Source organism: Hyperolius riggenbachi, chromosome 4 (assembly GCF_040937935.1).
Source record: "Hyperolius riggenbachi isolate aHypRig1 chromosome 4, aHypRig1.pri, whole genome shotgun sequence".
In the NCBI taxonomy this organism is placed as follows: domain Eukaryota; kingdom Metazoa; phylum Chordata; class Amphibia; order Anura; family Hyperoliidae; genus Hyperolius; species Hyperolius riggenbachi.
The window spans coordinates 182,525,783-182,539,859 of NC_090649.1; the positions used below are offsets into that span (position 1 = coordinate 182,525,783).

At 39.6% G+C, this 14,077-nt stretch overlaps 1 protein-coding gene and 1 long non-coding RNA gene across 4 annotated transcripts in view; both read left to right on the forward strand.

The window, feature by feature from the left end:
• The window catches only part of KCNMB2 (potassium calcium-activated channel subfamily M regulatory beta subunit 2), a 632,563-nt gene that overhangs the window by 448,056 nt on the left and 170,430 nt on the right, over window positions 1–14,077 (forward strand). The window lies entirely within an intron of this gene.
• Window positions 10,489–13,807, forward strand: LOC137570601 (uncharacterized). Of its 2 annotated transcripts, XR_011031105.1 has the most exons (5): window positions 10,489–10,908; window positions 11,002–11,103; window positions 11,561–11,737; window positions 12,122–12,315; window positions 13,607–13,807. It is a non-coding gene; the product is annotated as an uncharacterized lncRNA (long non-coding RNA). The 2 variants fall into 2 exon arrangements; XR_011031104.1 differs by having other exon boundaries at window positions 10,489–11,103.

Below are 14,077 nucleotides of genomic sequence, written 5' to 3' on the forward strand. Positions count from 1 at the left end.
AAACTGATGACTCTTCAGAGATGAATACCAATTTGTTGTTATGAATTACTGCATGGCTGTTTGTCGTATTAACTGCACTAATGTCTATCTTTCCATCAAGTGATTTAATTTAAAAGGCCTTTAGGATCTGTAATTAAAATCTGGAAATGCACACATCTTTTCCACATCAATATAGAGTTCTGACACAGCTAAGTTCACACTATGTGTTTTATGTAACAGTCAGCCACACTGCAATGCAGGGAAAGGGCAGCACAAACTCTACATTATAACATGCAAATCATGTTTTCACTACTTTGCAAATGATTTCGACTGATTTTTTATACCATTAGCTCCAGTGAGTCACATCAGTCCCATTTCAGTAATCAATACAGATGTGAAAATTTACACGAAAATGTTAGCAACCATAGTAGGAAATTTGACTTATTACTAGGAAACTAGAAGTGTTGGTGTTCAAATTCGAGTCGATTCAGGACACCCCAACTACTGCTGTTCAGCACTGAAAAAGAAGACCGGGTCAGTGGAGGTACACTGGTCAAGTTTCATTTCACATGACTCTGGTACTTCCTCCGTCCAGTTTGGAGGGAGGAAGCACGGAGTCCCGTTCCATGGAATGCAACACAACACACGACAGTAAACTTCTCTGGACCCTGTTCGCTTGTTTGGTGCTAAACAGTGGCAGTCGGGAGTATTGGGGTGTTCTAAATTGACTATGTCATATTTGAATACCAATGCTAGAAACCAATAAATAGACTTCAGGAAAACAAATGGCAATTAACTTTATACATGAATGGAAAATTAGGACTTAAGAAGCAGTATTGCACCAGATGCTGAAAAGGAGTTTGACTACCTATCAAGAAACTTTTGTATTGGTTATATCTGGTTTAGGCGATTTATACATAGAAAGAATCAGAAAAATTGTACATCAATCAAACATCCTGTGAAGACCAGAGGTTTATACTACCCTAGTGACCAGGTCATTTTTACAATCCGGTACTTCACAACTTTAATGGGTTATTGTTATACAACTTAGCTCCCAAATGAATTTTACCCCCTTTTCTTTTCACAAATAGAACTTTATTTTGGTGGTCTCTGATTGCTGCTGAAATTTTTATTATTATTATTTATATAAAAATACCCTATCCCCCCTCCCCCATAAATTAGCCCTTGATCATGTTATGTCATGTTATGTCATGTCACTATACTTTACATACATAGGCATATGCCTATGATAGGGATTAGATTGTGTGCCACTCCGAGGGACAGTTAAGTGACAAGGCTGTTCTTTGTACAGCGCAGCACTAGATCGCAGCGTTGTCCACTTTATTGATCACTTTAGAGGTAATAACAGCCTGCTAGCTCCGATCATGGGCTGGCAGGCTGATCGTGGCTGCCCCCCTGTGTTAACTGCAGGGAATGCGCACTACAGCGAGCGCTCGTTCCTTGCAAAACTCGTTCCTTGTGAGTTGACTCTGAGGAACAAGAGAGACACTCTGCGGCCACCATCCCGCGTTAGGTGGTTGCAAAGAGGTTAAAGGAAATGTCCAGTTCTCTAAAGACTTCAGAAGCCTAAACAGGGCTAGGTAGGGTTATACTCTCTTGTTCAACTCATGTATAAAAGCCCTGATTAAATCTATTCAGAGTGAGAAATCTATTTAGGGCCTTAACATTGGAGAGGAGGACATAAACATTTTGGCATTGATATTGTGTTAACCCTCTCTCACCCAATTAATTCTATCAGGAAAAGTCAGAAACTTATAAACATACATTTTTTCTTTTACAAAAGCCAAACTTTATTGAAGGCACATGCACTGCATTCTGATTCCAATATTTCACATCATTTCAGGCTATCCTGGATGCAGTATGCACTTCCAGGACCGCTAAACGCTGTGCCTCCGCGGGTTTAAACGATACCCGAAGTGACATGTGACATGATGAGATAGACATGTGTATGTACAGTGCCTAGAACACACATAACTAGGCTGCGTTCCTTTTTTTTTTCTTTCTCTGCCTGAAAGAGTTAAATATCAGGTATGTAAGTGGCAGACTCAGTCCTGACTCAGACAGGAAGGGACTACAGTGTGACCCTCACTGATGAGAAATTCCAACTATAAAACATTTCCATAGCAGAAAATAGCTTCTGAGAGGAAGAAAGAGATAAAAAGGGGAATTTCTTATCAGTGAGGGTCACACTGTAGTCACTTCCTGTCTGAGTCAGGACTGAGTCAGCCACTTACATATCTGATATTTAACTCTTTCAGGCAGAGAAAGAAAAAAAGGAACACAGCCTAGTTATTTGTGTGCTAGGCATTGTACATGCCCATGTCTATCTCATCATGTGAAATGTCACCTCGGGTATCCTTTAAAAAAGACTGGATGCCACCAAAAGCTGCCAAATGCTTTTCTGCACACTTGCAGATTACTTTACTAGATAGTGACCACTTGCCGAAGACATACAGGATTATCCCCTCTGAGTACTTCAAGAGATAATGCCAATTTCTCCCCCCAGCACAGGCAGTCCCCTGCTTCATGCTCTGTGCCCATGCTAATTTATTACATTTACTTTGTAATATAAAGATAGGGGTACCTGGAAATAAGTCTGATTTGGGGAGTAACACCCCATTGTGGGCAATACAAGTTACAAGCTATCTAAATTGTATTGAAAAAGTAAGCCATAATCTAAGGCTCTACGCGAATGCATTTAAAAAGTGAATTTTTTAAAGCCTGCCAAAACTACTATCTCATCTACACAAATTTATAGAAACCTGTGAGTTTGCTTGACTGTTGCAATTTTGTCAAACATGAGAAGCAGATTTGAATCTTTCCTTCAGTACTGAGACCTGACCGTGGCTTTTCTTTAAAATTTGGTATAATTCTAGTAGAAATCTGCAACTTATCCAATGTAAATTGATTTCCAGATGGCATATTACCCATTTGGGATTAGCAAATATTCCCAAAGCACAATGGATTGGCTGCTGTAGATATTGGAAAGCAGAGAGCACAGATAACCACATGTGCTGGAAATGCCAAGTCATCAATAGATGTTGGAGAGAAATAGAACTTTCTCGCCAGAAATGTATAGATCCCCATCGTACATCCCTGCAAGCACTGTTTGGAATTACAGAGCATTGTGGAGCATTAATTACAACTGACCTTCTACTAGCTAGAAAGCACATTGCCAAAAACTGGCAAAACACAGTCTATCCTACTTTCAGACTTGCTGTAAGAAATGTCAAGCTACATTGAAAAGAAATGTGGGAAGAACAGCTCACCGAAATTAACAGAATAGCAATACACTTGGAAGAAAGTTATGACCAATGTATAGGTGGTTGGGGAGCAACCATGTTGATAAAGATATCAGGATTAGAGATGAACGGGTAGTGAATTAAGGAGTGAATAAAGTAGCTACATTTGATTTTGATTTTTTTTGTTTGTTTTTTTCTTTTTCCTTCTCTGTTCTTTTTAGGGTAGTAAAGGTACTAAGTATAGAGTTCTTTTCTTTTTTCCAATCTATGATTCAGACAAATACCCAATACAAAGATCTAGGTCAGTGGTCCTCAACCTACGGCCTACGGGCCAATTGCCGCCCTCCCCCTTATTTTTTTATCGGCCCCCACTCACAAAATGTACTTATAGATGCGGTCCACGACATCTTGGTGTCTCGCATATAGAATAGCAGTGCTGGAATCACCCATCCACACACTGTAGAAGCCAGTCATTCGCTGGCTTTCAAATCCAATTCTGCATTAGGTGACATTGCTGTCCAACTGGACGGCAGGTTGTCACCTGAATATGCTTCACTGTCCGGTGCACAAAGCCATTTTTCAGGCGCCGCATGACTGAATGGCTGCTGCTGGGAGGTCTCCTACGGGCATGATTGGGGGGAATCAATACCTAGATTCAATGTAATGTTTCTCAACATCATTTTATGTATGTCCCCCCCCCCCCAGCAGTCTGAAGTATGTTGACCCGGCCCTTGACCGAAAAAGTTTGGGGACCCCTGATCTAGGTGATGCAGCCTATCCCTAAAGATGGATTGCACTATTAACAGCTTGAGGACCACAGGCTTACGCCCCCCCCCCCCTAGTGACCAGGCCATATTTTACAATTCTGCACTCTGCAGCTTTAACAGTTTATTGCAGGGCCATATAACTTAGCACACAAGTGAATCTTGCCCCCTTTTCTAGTCACATCTGATTGCTGCTGCATTTTTTATTTTTATTAATTTTATTGTTTTTTTTAATTAATAAAACTGTCTTCTAAAAAGTGTCCTGGGGATGTTTGCCTTTAAAACATTCTAAGTAAGTGTGCATGAAGTGATCTGTGGGATAATCACTGGAAATAGTGGTACCCGAAAAGCACTTGAACTGCTTTGTTCTCTTCTAAGATGCTGAATGTTCCATAGAAAGGTGAATACAGTAGATGGTAAAGGACATTTTTAACACTCTGAAGAACAGTCTGAAACAATTGGTGCATGAGGGGATTATAAGAGATTGTTTGTCTCTGTCAAATATGTTTAGGGCCGGAGAAGTTAAGTGATCGAGTGGTACAGTGATATAGCTGAACTTGCACTCACATTGGCGTTGTACTGATGAAATGCTCAGAGACATATCGATTGCTTTTGTGCTACTGCATTTCCTTATTGTTTGTAGCTGGATCATGTGAATGCTTTCCAAGTTCATGCAAAAGCAGGAATTTATGGTTATTGACAGCATACCAGGGAGCCAGTCTAAAAAAAAAAAGAAGCAAAGTAATTTAGAGCTATTTCTCCCAATAATCAGTAAGACTGTATCAAATTATTTCAGGGATGATATATGTTCTTGTTTTTTTATTAATTAGAGTACAAACAGCATGAATAAAACAGAAAGACTACAGACTTTAAGCTAAATTTCAGTCCTATGTTCAGCCTGTGATGTAGCATATTGAAATGGTGTGCAGCAAGCCTCCAGCCTGTTTATAAAGGGAAAAATGTAAAGTTAGCATTAAAGTGGAAGGTTCTTATGGAAGTGGAAGTCTCTTGTGTGGTAGTAAGGTGCTTAGAAATGGGCCAATAAAATATTTAGGAAGTACATTTGATTAGCCCAATATCAAGATGTGTACAACTTGTAGTGTATGCCAGAGTAATTTTCATCTCAATGACCCTATCTGCATACACAGTACACAACATAACAATTATTAGTATAATAGTAGAAGCAATGTGCAGTCCCTTTTGTGGCATATACCTGGTATTTCATCTTAAAGGGACTCAGTGCTCTTCAAAATAAAAAGTTTTATACATCCCTGGGGCTTCCTCCAGCCCCATATGCTTCGATCGCTCCCACGCCGCTGTCCTCAGTCTTCTGCAGCGCCAGTAGCGGGTCCCCGCACTTGCATCAGTTGGCTCCAGTCTACGCAGGAGAAGTGCGCTCTTTGCATATCTCTCCAGCAGCTGCTGGAGAGATCTGTAGAGGGTGCACTTCTCTTACGACTGGCTCCGACTGAAGTGCGGGAACCCAGTACCGGCGCTGCAGAAGACTGAAGACTGCGAAGTGGGAGCGATCGAAGCATATGGGGCTGGAGGAAGCCCCAGGTATGTATAAATCCTTTTATGTAAACAAGCTCTGAGTTCTTTTAAGACCAAAGGAAAGGTATCTTCCAAGCATTGTAGAACAGGCTGTGGAATGTTGCTGTAGATATACAGCACATTAGGTCTGAGTATAGTAAATAATAAGTCTCATGGGAGCTTTGCAGAAAAGATCCCAAGTGAAGGCCAAACTTCAAAGTTTTATTTGATTTGATTTCAAATTGTAACAGAGTCTCTATACAGAACAGAGTAGTGTACTGATAATTGACTGGCATCTCTGTACCAGCTTCACAACCAGGTGTTTTATCCATTGAGAATTGTAGGTGCTCTCTTATTAAATGTAAACCATGATTTATCAGTTTACAGTGTTTGACTAGGAACATGTAGGAATATAACACCTGGGACTGAGTAAAATGAATACGGGGAAGGATACTATGAGCCTAAGCAACAAAGCTTTCATTGATTCCCACTTCCTCTCCTATCAGTTGTCTTCAGTATTATCTAGCTGTGTCTACATTTATCCCCACTGGCCCCTGTTTATAGTTGTCACCCGTCTGACTGATGCCTGCTGCCTCCTGCCTATGTTTTGTTCTGTCTTTACTGGTTCCCAGTGTTTCCTGCCACAATCTGGCATACCATTACTGATCCTTGGTCATTGCTCTACATTGTGTCCTACATAAGCTATGTTGTGGAGAAATTAGAAGACAAGACACAGAACAATTACAGTATATTGCACTTTTCTCCTGGCAGACTCAAAGTGCTTCAAGGCTGCAGCCACTTAGGGCATGCTCCACGGGTGACCAGGATCAGCTACCAATCCTTCCTACCTACCTACACTTCCTCCCCTCCAGCCACAGCCCTCCCTACCTATCCTCCAAACCGACTGCAGCTACCTATGTTCTGAGATGACAAAGAGGTTCAACCAGGGTGGTATTCATATGGTGGAGGAATTGGCTGCTAAGGTGGGGTAATTGCTGCTCATTTGTGGCAGTGATTTATACACTTTAAATGTGGGATAATTGCTGAATTTCATTTGTGGGGGTAACTGATGAATTTCCTTTGTGGGGGTGTCTGATGCCCTTTACGTGTAGGATAATTGCTGCATTTCATTTGTGGGGATGATTGATGCATTCTAAATGTGGGGTGATTGTTGTATCTCATTTGTGGGGGTGATTGATGCATTTAAATTTGGAGTAATTGCTGTATTTTATTTGTAGCAGTGATTAATGTACTTTAAATGTGGGATTATTTCTGAAAATCATTTGTGGGGGTGATTGATGCATGTTAAATGCTGGGTAATTGCTGCATTTCATTTGTGGGAGTGATTGATTCAATTTAAATGTGAGGTATTTGCTGCATTTCATTTGTGGGGTTGACTAATACATAAATGCGGGGTAATGGTTTTTTATATGTGGGGGTTACTTCTTTATTTTATATATGAGGATAATTAATGCATTTCATACCACAATATTCAGCACCATTTGCTGTGTTGGCACTCTGTGAGTCACAGTTTGGGCTCTCGGCTTCTAAAAGCTTTGCCATCACTGGTCTAGTCAATCTTTGCTTTTGAATGCTTCCAATGTATTACTTAAAATGTATGCCTCTGATGAAGCGGCCTGGGAGCAGTAAAACGTCTGTCAGGCATTGCAAGGAAGGAATGTGAATATGCCTCTCGGTGCATAAAGTATATTTAAAGGAATTCATAATCGAGAACTGGAAATTAGTGTTATATTCTTAACCTGAAGAAACAAGTAAATGTTATATTATATAGAGCGTTGTCTAATCACGTACTTTATCCACTTAAGCCTTTAATGTATGGTTAACGTGTATAGAGGGCCTCCATTGCTGTGTTTGTATCTAGGCAACATTTAAGTTGGGACGGCTTTTCGCTTATTGTGTGATGCTTTCAGAGTGACATTTTCAGAGTGAAAATTGTTATGTCTTACCTGGCTGTCCAGTGTCATTCTGTATTTGTAGTTGTATCTGACTTGGGTGATTGATGATAAGCCACAATCAATAGTGTTGGCCAGAAGCCACAGAGGAGTTAAGAGCATGAGTAATTACCCTGATGAGAACTGAAATGTACTGATGAGGAACGTGTAAAAAATGTAAAGGCAATTCCCATCAATATAAGTCTGGTTTGTGCCCACAGCAGTCAAAATGCCTTGTTGCTCCTTTCCCATGATGGTATCGCCATGTTAGCTGTGTGGTCCTGGATAATAGCAGGGTCCCCGTAAGCAGCACTGACATTGGGACAATTCCAATGTGGCCTGTGTCACTTTATATTTATATATATATATATATATATATATATATATATATATATATATATATATATATATACATACATATATATATATATATATATATATATATATATATATATATATATATATATATATATATATATATAGCGGTTCACCTGACACTAGATGGACCACCTGCTATCAATAACATTTCTTAATGGATTATATGTCATATTGCAGACATGTCACTTTTTCCTTCTGAACTGCTAAGGTGAATATTGGTTTATCCCACACAAGTCATAAATCCATATGGAAGGGTTTATAAATTATTCATTTTTTGAAGGCTGAAGGTCTACAGAATAAGGCTACATAAGAGACGGAACAAGCACCACCAAGAAAATATATATAATGGTAATTACAAAATGTGGGGTCTAGGCGTGCTATGAGCTATATAAACATATTGGATACACAAGAAAGGAAAGTAGCTCTTCAAGCACCACACTGGACCAGAGTGTAAGAATATATCAAAAAAGTTCATCTTTATTTCAACATCATGAAAATATTAAAAACATGTAAAAACAAGGCCGTGGGTCTGGGGTCCCCCAAAAAATGTGTGAACAAGTGGATACTAGCACTGATGAAAATAATAGGCAAAAGTAGCACAGCAGTGCTTAATACAATACAAATAAACTCTCCTAAGAGCCCAATAATGGTGAGCACCATAGAAATAGGGTGACCTCTGTGTTCCAAAATGTCAATAAATATAGTAAATATATGTCATAATAACAATAAAGTGCAATACATGATACCAAAAATGGTAAATGACAAGGTGACGACGTGCAATAGGAAATATAATAGGTAAATGCTCTGTGCATAAACAACAAAATAATGAAGACGAAAATGCAGTAAAAATAAACAATATGCAAGTAAATAGAGGGAACAACAAATGAGGAGGACACAAAGTACTCACATGGAATAGCACAAAGGAGAGGGAGAGAAAGGGAACCCCAGGCGAACGGAACGCCTTAGTGCACCTCGCGGGAAACCGCCCGCTTCTGAGGAGGCTAATGCTGGAGGCATATGAGCTGCCCTTTAACCTAGCGAAGGAGGATGTGACGTGGGCGCAAAAATCCAGGACGTGACGCGGCCGCGTCATAACGCCAGCTGCGCTGGGTCGCCATAGCAACCCAGACGCAGCGGCGCCGTCAATGGGAGCCGATTGGAGAGGGGATATTACTGGGGCATGCGCATGTTGTAATGAAAGGGGCAGAGTAAATGATGAAAGCAATAAAGATGAAAATAGTAACAAAATAAGAATGCTTAACGAAATACAAACAAAAAATAGTATATATAAAAAAGGCAATGATGTACAATCCATATATCTATACAAGACTCAATACATTGTTCTGCTTAAAAGCTGCAAAGCTGACATCTAGTGGAGGGTTTATAAAACAGCTATGGTTATCTTCTGCATAGACACATATATGTATATGAATATGTGAGCCCCTGATCCTAAAAGTTCTTTGGTCTTCTCCTTCTTTCATAAGAAGTCCACATCGGAATCACTATGTAAGAAAAAAATCAGAGAAAAAAGAAAATTTAAAAATTAGAAGTTAGTAATTATATGAATTTCATCAGATATATAAATGATCTAAGTTGATGGACCAGCATAGGGGTGGAACCGATAGGAGGAGGTAATGCCAAGACCTAAAAAATGGGCTCTATAAAGAAAATATATACAGACCCCATCAGAATGGAGAGGAGAACAAAGTAAGCAACCACAAACCACCAGATCACAATATGGAGAAGAGGAAAAGGAGGAAAAAGAGGAAAAAGATCAAAAGGAGAGGAAGAAGGTGTATTGGGGATAGTGATTGGGGGAAGGGGACAAAAATGTATACATATATATATATATATATGTATGAATGTATTCACATATACATGAGAAAATATAATATAATCAAGCAAGGGACTATGTATTCAGCGTATGTGATGCATGGAGGTGTATACATATATATACATATCTAGATGTAAAAATCCTGCGCACTCACAAGTCCTTAATCGTATGGAACAGACATGGAGCTCCCAATTGAGCTCGGTTTTTGCTGCATCGGAGAATAGAGACAATTCCAGAACTCCAATTTCACCAGAATTTAGGAAATTATGTGTGGAAATTAAAGATGCACATGCTGATTACATCAAACTGTGGTGGAACATTCACAGTTTGGAACACTACTGTAGAGAAGGCATTTATCCTAGAGGCCTACGTATCCAAATTTTTCCTTCATGGGAAGTTGATCTTAAGGAAAGGGAAGATTGGGAAGCAGGGTTGGCGAGATGTTCTGTCATTATCATACAAATGTTATTGGCCCATGATAGAAAACTGCTACCAATGCTTAAAAATCGAATAAACAGCCTCCTTCAGGATTTAGATAAATTTGATTCCCTTACTCTTGTCCAACCTTTTCTAACCCAATTACAGAAAGATGTTGCTAAAGTAGAACATGACACCATAGATGCCAAAAAGAAAAAGTTGCAGCGTGACAGAGAAGATTATAATCAGAACAAAGCATATCTATGGAAACATAGAGGCAACCGTAGGGGGCGTAGGTATAGAAAAAACCCCAAAAAATTCCCTAAAAATAGGCCAAAAGAAGGAGCTATTGGAGGTGAACAACCTGTCAGGCCACATAGTAACCAATCTTCTGATACATCTGATTTTTTAGACACAGGAAGCGAAAGCGAAGGGGTGGTAGGAGATATCAGAAGAAGACTAACCAGTTATGTACAATCCCCGAACAAAAAGAAAAGACTTCTGGGGAGCCCGGAAGCACAACGGTAGCAGAGGGATTACAAATCATTAATCTTTCTGATGTACCCCTCACGTCCATTGAAGTTAAAGTCTTGAGTAGAGGCCTATCTTTCTCTCCAACTAAAGAATTTGACTTATTTGAATTAGTCAAGGATCTTTACCTGTTTTGTCGAAAACTTACTCTGAAATTTGCATATCACAACAAGAAACAGACCTCTCAACAACTACAGGGAGCTTTGTTTCTTCCAGAAGCAATTGATCGACAGGTCCTGCAAGATCTACTTGACTTGGTAAGCGAAAACGATTCCTCACAAGAGGATCGGCCTCAGACGAGTTTTAGGTCTCCTTCTTTCTTTATGCCTTCTCTTGCACTGTGCCCACAGGTAAAAGTTTTCTTTGACATGATGCTGCAGGACTTTAAGAAGATCCAGAGAATCCCGAACACACAGAATAACTTATCAAAGAATGAAAAAGAAGCGCTACAGGTATTAAAAACACGGACAGATATAGTCATAAAAGAAGCGGATAAGGGGGGCAATATAGTGATCTGGCCAACCGTTCTTTATGAAAAAGAGGCCAATAAACAACTCAATAACAACAGATTCTATCGTAAACTTCAAGATAATCCGACTACTCTATTTAAGGATAAGTTAGATTCTATCCTAAAGGATGCCAAACAAATGGGGCTCATTTCACTGAGAGAATGGCAATTCCTGACAGTAAAAAATCCGGTCACGCCCACCCTTTATCTGCTACCCAAGGTGCACAAAAATAGGGAGGCACCACCTGGTAGACCCATAGTGGCGGGTATAGGCAGTTTGTTGGAACGCTGTTGCTCATTTATTGATTTTTTTCTGCAGGATCACGTGACGAGTTTAGATTCATATGTTAGGGACTCATCTGATCTCATTACTAAACTGGATGATGTTGTCTTACCATCAGATTCATTGCTTATTACTTGTGACGTCGAATCCCTCTACACGAATATCGACCACAGAGATGCCCTATCATCTGTCAGATACTTTCTCAGGACCACCTCAACCGTGAGAGATGACTTCAACATCTTTCTCCTCCAATTATTAGACTACGTGCTGAAACACAATTTCTTCACATTCAATGGTAAATATTATTTACAAACTCATGGCGTTTCTATGGGGGCCAAGTGTGCCCCCTCAATCGCTAACCTATTTTTAGGTTGGTGGGAAAGAGAAATTGTATGGTCCCCAAAGATGACAGATTATCATGATAACATCTTGGGCTATTTTAGGTATGTGGATGACATACTTATATTATGGAATGGGAATATGGAGAAGGCACAAACATTTGTTTCAGAATTAAATACTAATGATCACAACATCTTCCTTACTGCCAACTACTCCCAAACCGAGGTTAGCTTTTTGGATCTAAAAATAACATTAAATGAGCAGGGAGCTATCCATACCTCACTATATCGTAAAGAAACTGCCGTCAACAGCCTCTTACATTTCGACTCTTTTCACACAGACACACTGAAAAGGAATATTCCAGTGGGCCAATTTCTTCGTTTAAGACGAAATTGTACAAACATATCCGACTTTGAGAAAGAAGCAAACCAGCTGTCACAACGTTTCCTAGACAGAGGCTATCCTAAGAATTCCATTAAGAAGGCGCTATTTAGAGCAAGATCTAGCAACAGAGTGGATCTATTGCAGCCTAAGGTAAAGAAAAAAGAGGAATTGGTCAGATTCTGTACGATGTACAATAATCGATGGACCCAGATACAGAACATATTGAGAAAACATTGGGCTATAATTAATAGCGACCCCATAATGAGTGAGTATATCACACAACATGCTTCACTCACGGCAAAAAGAGCACCTACTTTAAGAAATATGATTTGTAGGAGTCACTATAGTAGACAACAGAAGAGCACATTTAAAGTAAGGGGCAGCTATCCTTGCAACAGCTGTAATATCTGTTTAGCAATGAGACCCACCAAACAAGTATGGAACGCTTCACATACGAGATACTTCAATTTGAAGCAATTTGTCAACTGTCTTACTCCTGGTGTTATCTATCTTCTGGAATGCCCTTGTGGCCTCAAGTATATTGGCCAAACAAAAAACATGCTCAAACTACGTATACAAAAGCATTTCTCTACCATTAGACTCTCAGCCAAAGATCATCTAGAGGGCAAACAGATCACCCCAGTAGCGTTACATGCCCTCTTGTATCATAACAGTAGCACAGTTGGTTGGAAGGTGACTGGCCTACAAAGGATTCATGCCCCTATACGAGGAGGGGACATCACTCAATCTCTGCTTAGAGCAGAGACTAGGTGGATTTTTGAAATGGGTACACAGATACCTGGAGGCCTAAACGAGGATTTTTCGTTTAGTAGCTTTCTTCATTAATCCACCATATAGATCCTTTGGACGTATTATTAGGTCCTTGTCCTTTATCCATCCCTTTTTGTGTGTTCTTTGAGCGTTCCACCTTTTTTGGTCGTGTGTTCCGCGTTTTGTGAGTGCGCAGGATTTTTACATCTAGATATGTATATATATGTATACACCTCCATGCATCACATACGCTGAATACATAGTCCCTTGCTTGATTATATTATATTTTCTCATGTATATGTGAATACATTCATACATATATATATATATATATGTATACATTTTTGTCCCCTTCCCCCAATCACTATCCCCAATACACCTTCTTCCTCTCCTTTTGATCTTTTTCCTCTTTTTCCTCCTTTTCCTCTTCTCCATATTGTGATCTGGTGGTTTGTGGTTGCTTACTTTGTTCTCCTCTCCATTCTGATGGGGTCTGTATATATTTTCTTTATAGAGCCCATTTTTTAGGTCTTGGCATTACCTCCTCCTATCGGTTCCACCCCTATGCTGGTCCATCAACTTAGATCATTTATATATCTGATGAAATTCATATAATTACTAACTTCTAATTTTTAAATTTTCTTTTTTCTCTGATTTTTTTCTTACATAGTGATTCCGATGTGGACTTCTTATGAAAGAAGGAGAAGACCAAAGAACTTTTAGGATCAGGGGCTCACATATTCATATACATATATGTGTCTATGCAGAAGATAACCATAGCTGTTTTATAAACCCTCCACTAGATGTCAGCTTTGCAGCTTTTAAGCAGAACAATGTATTGAGTCTTGTATAGATATATGGATTGTACATCATTGCCTTTTTTATATATACTATTTTTTGTTTGTATTTCGTTAAGCATTCTTATTTTGTTACTATTTTCATCTTTATTGCTTTCATCATTTACTCTGCCCCTTTCATTACAACATGCGCATGCCCCAGTAATATCCCCTCTCCAATCGGCTCCCATTGACGGCGCCGCTGCGTCTGGGTTGCTATGGCGACCCAGCGCAGCTGGCGTTATGACGCGGCCGCGTCACGTCCTGGATTTTTGCGCCCACGTCACATCCTCCTTCGCTAGGTT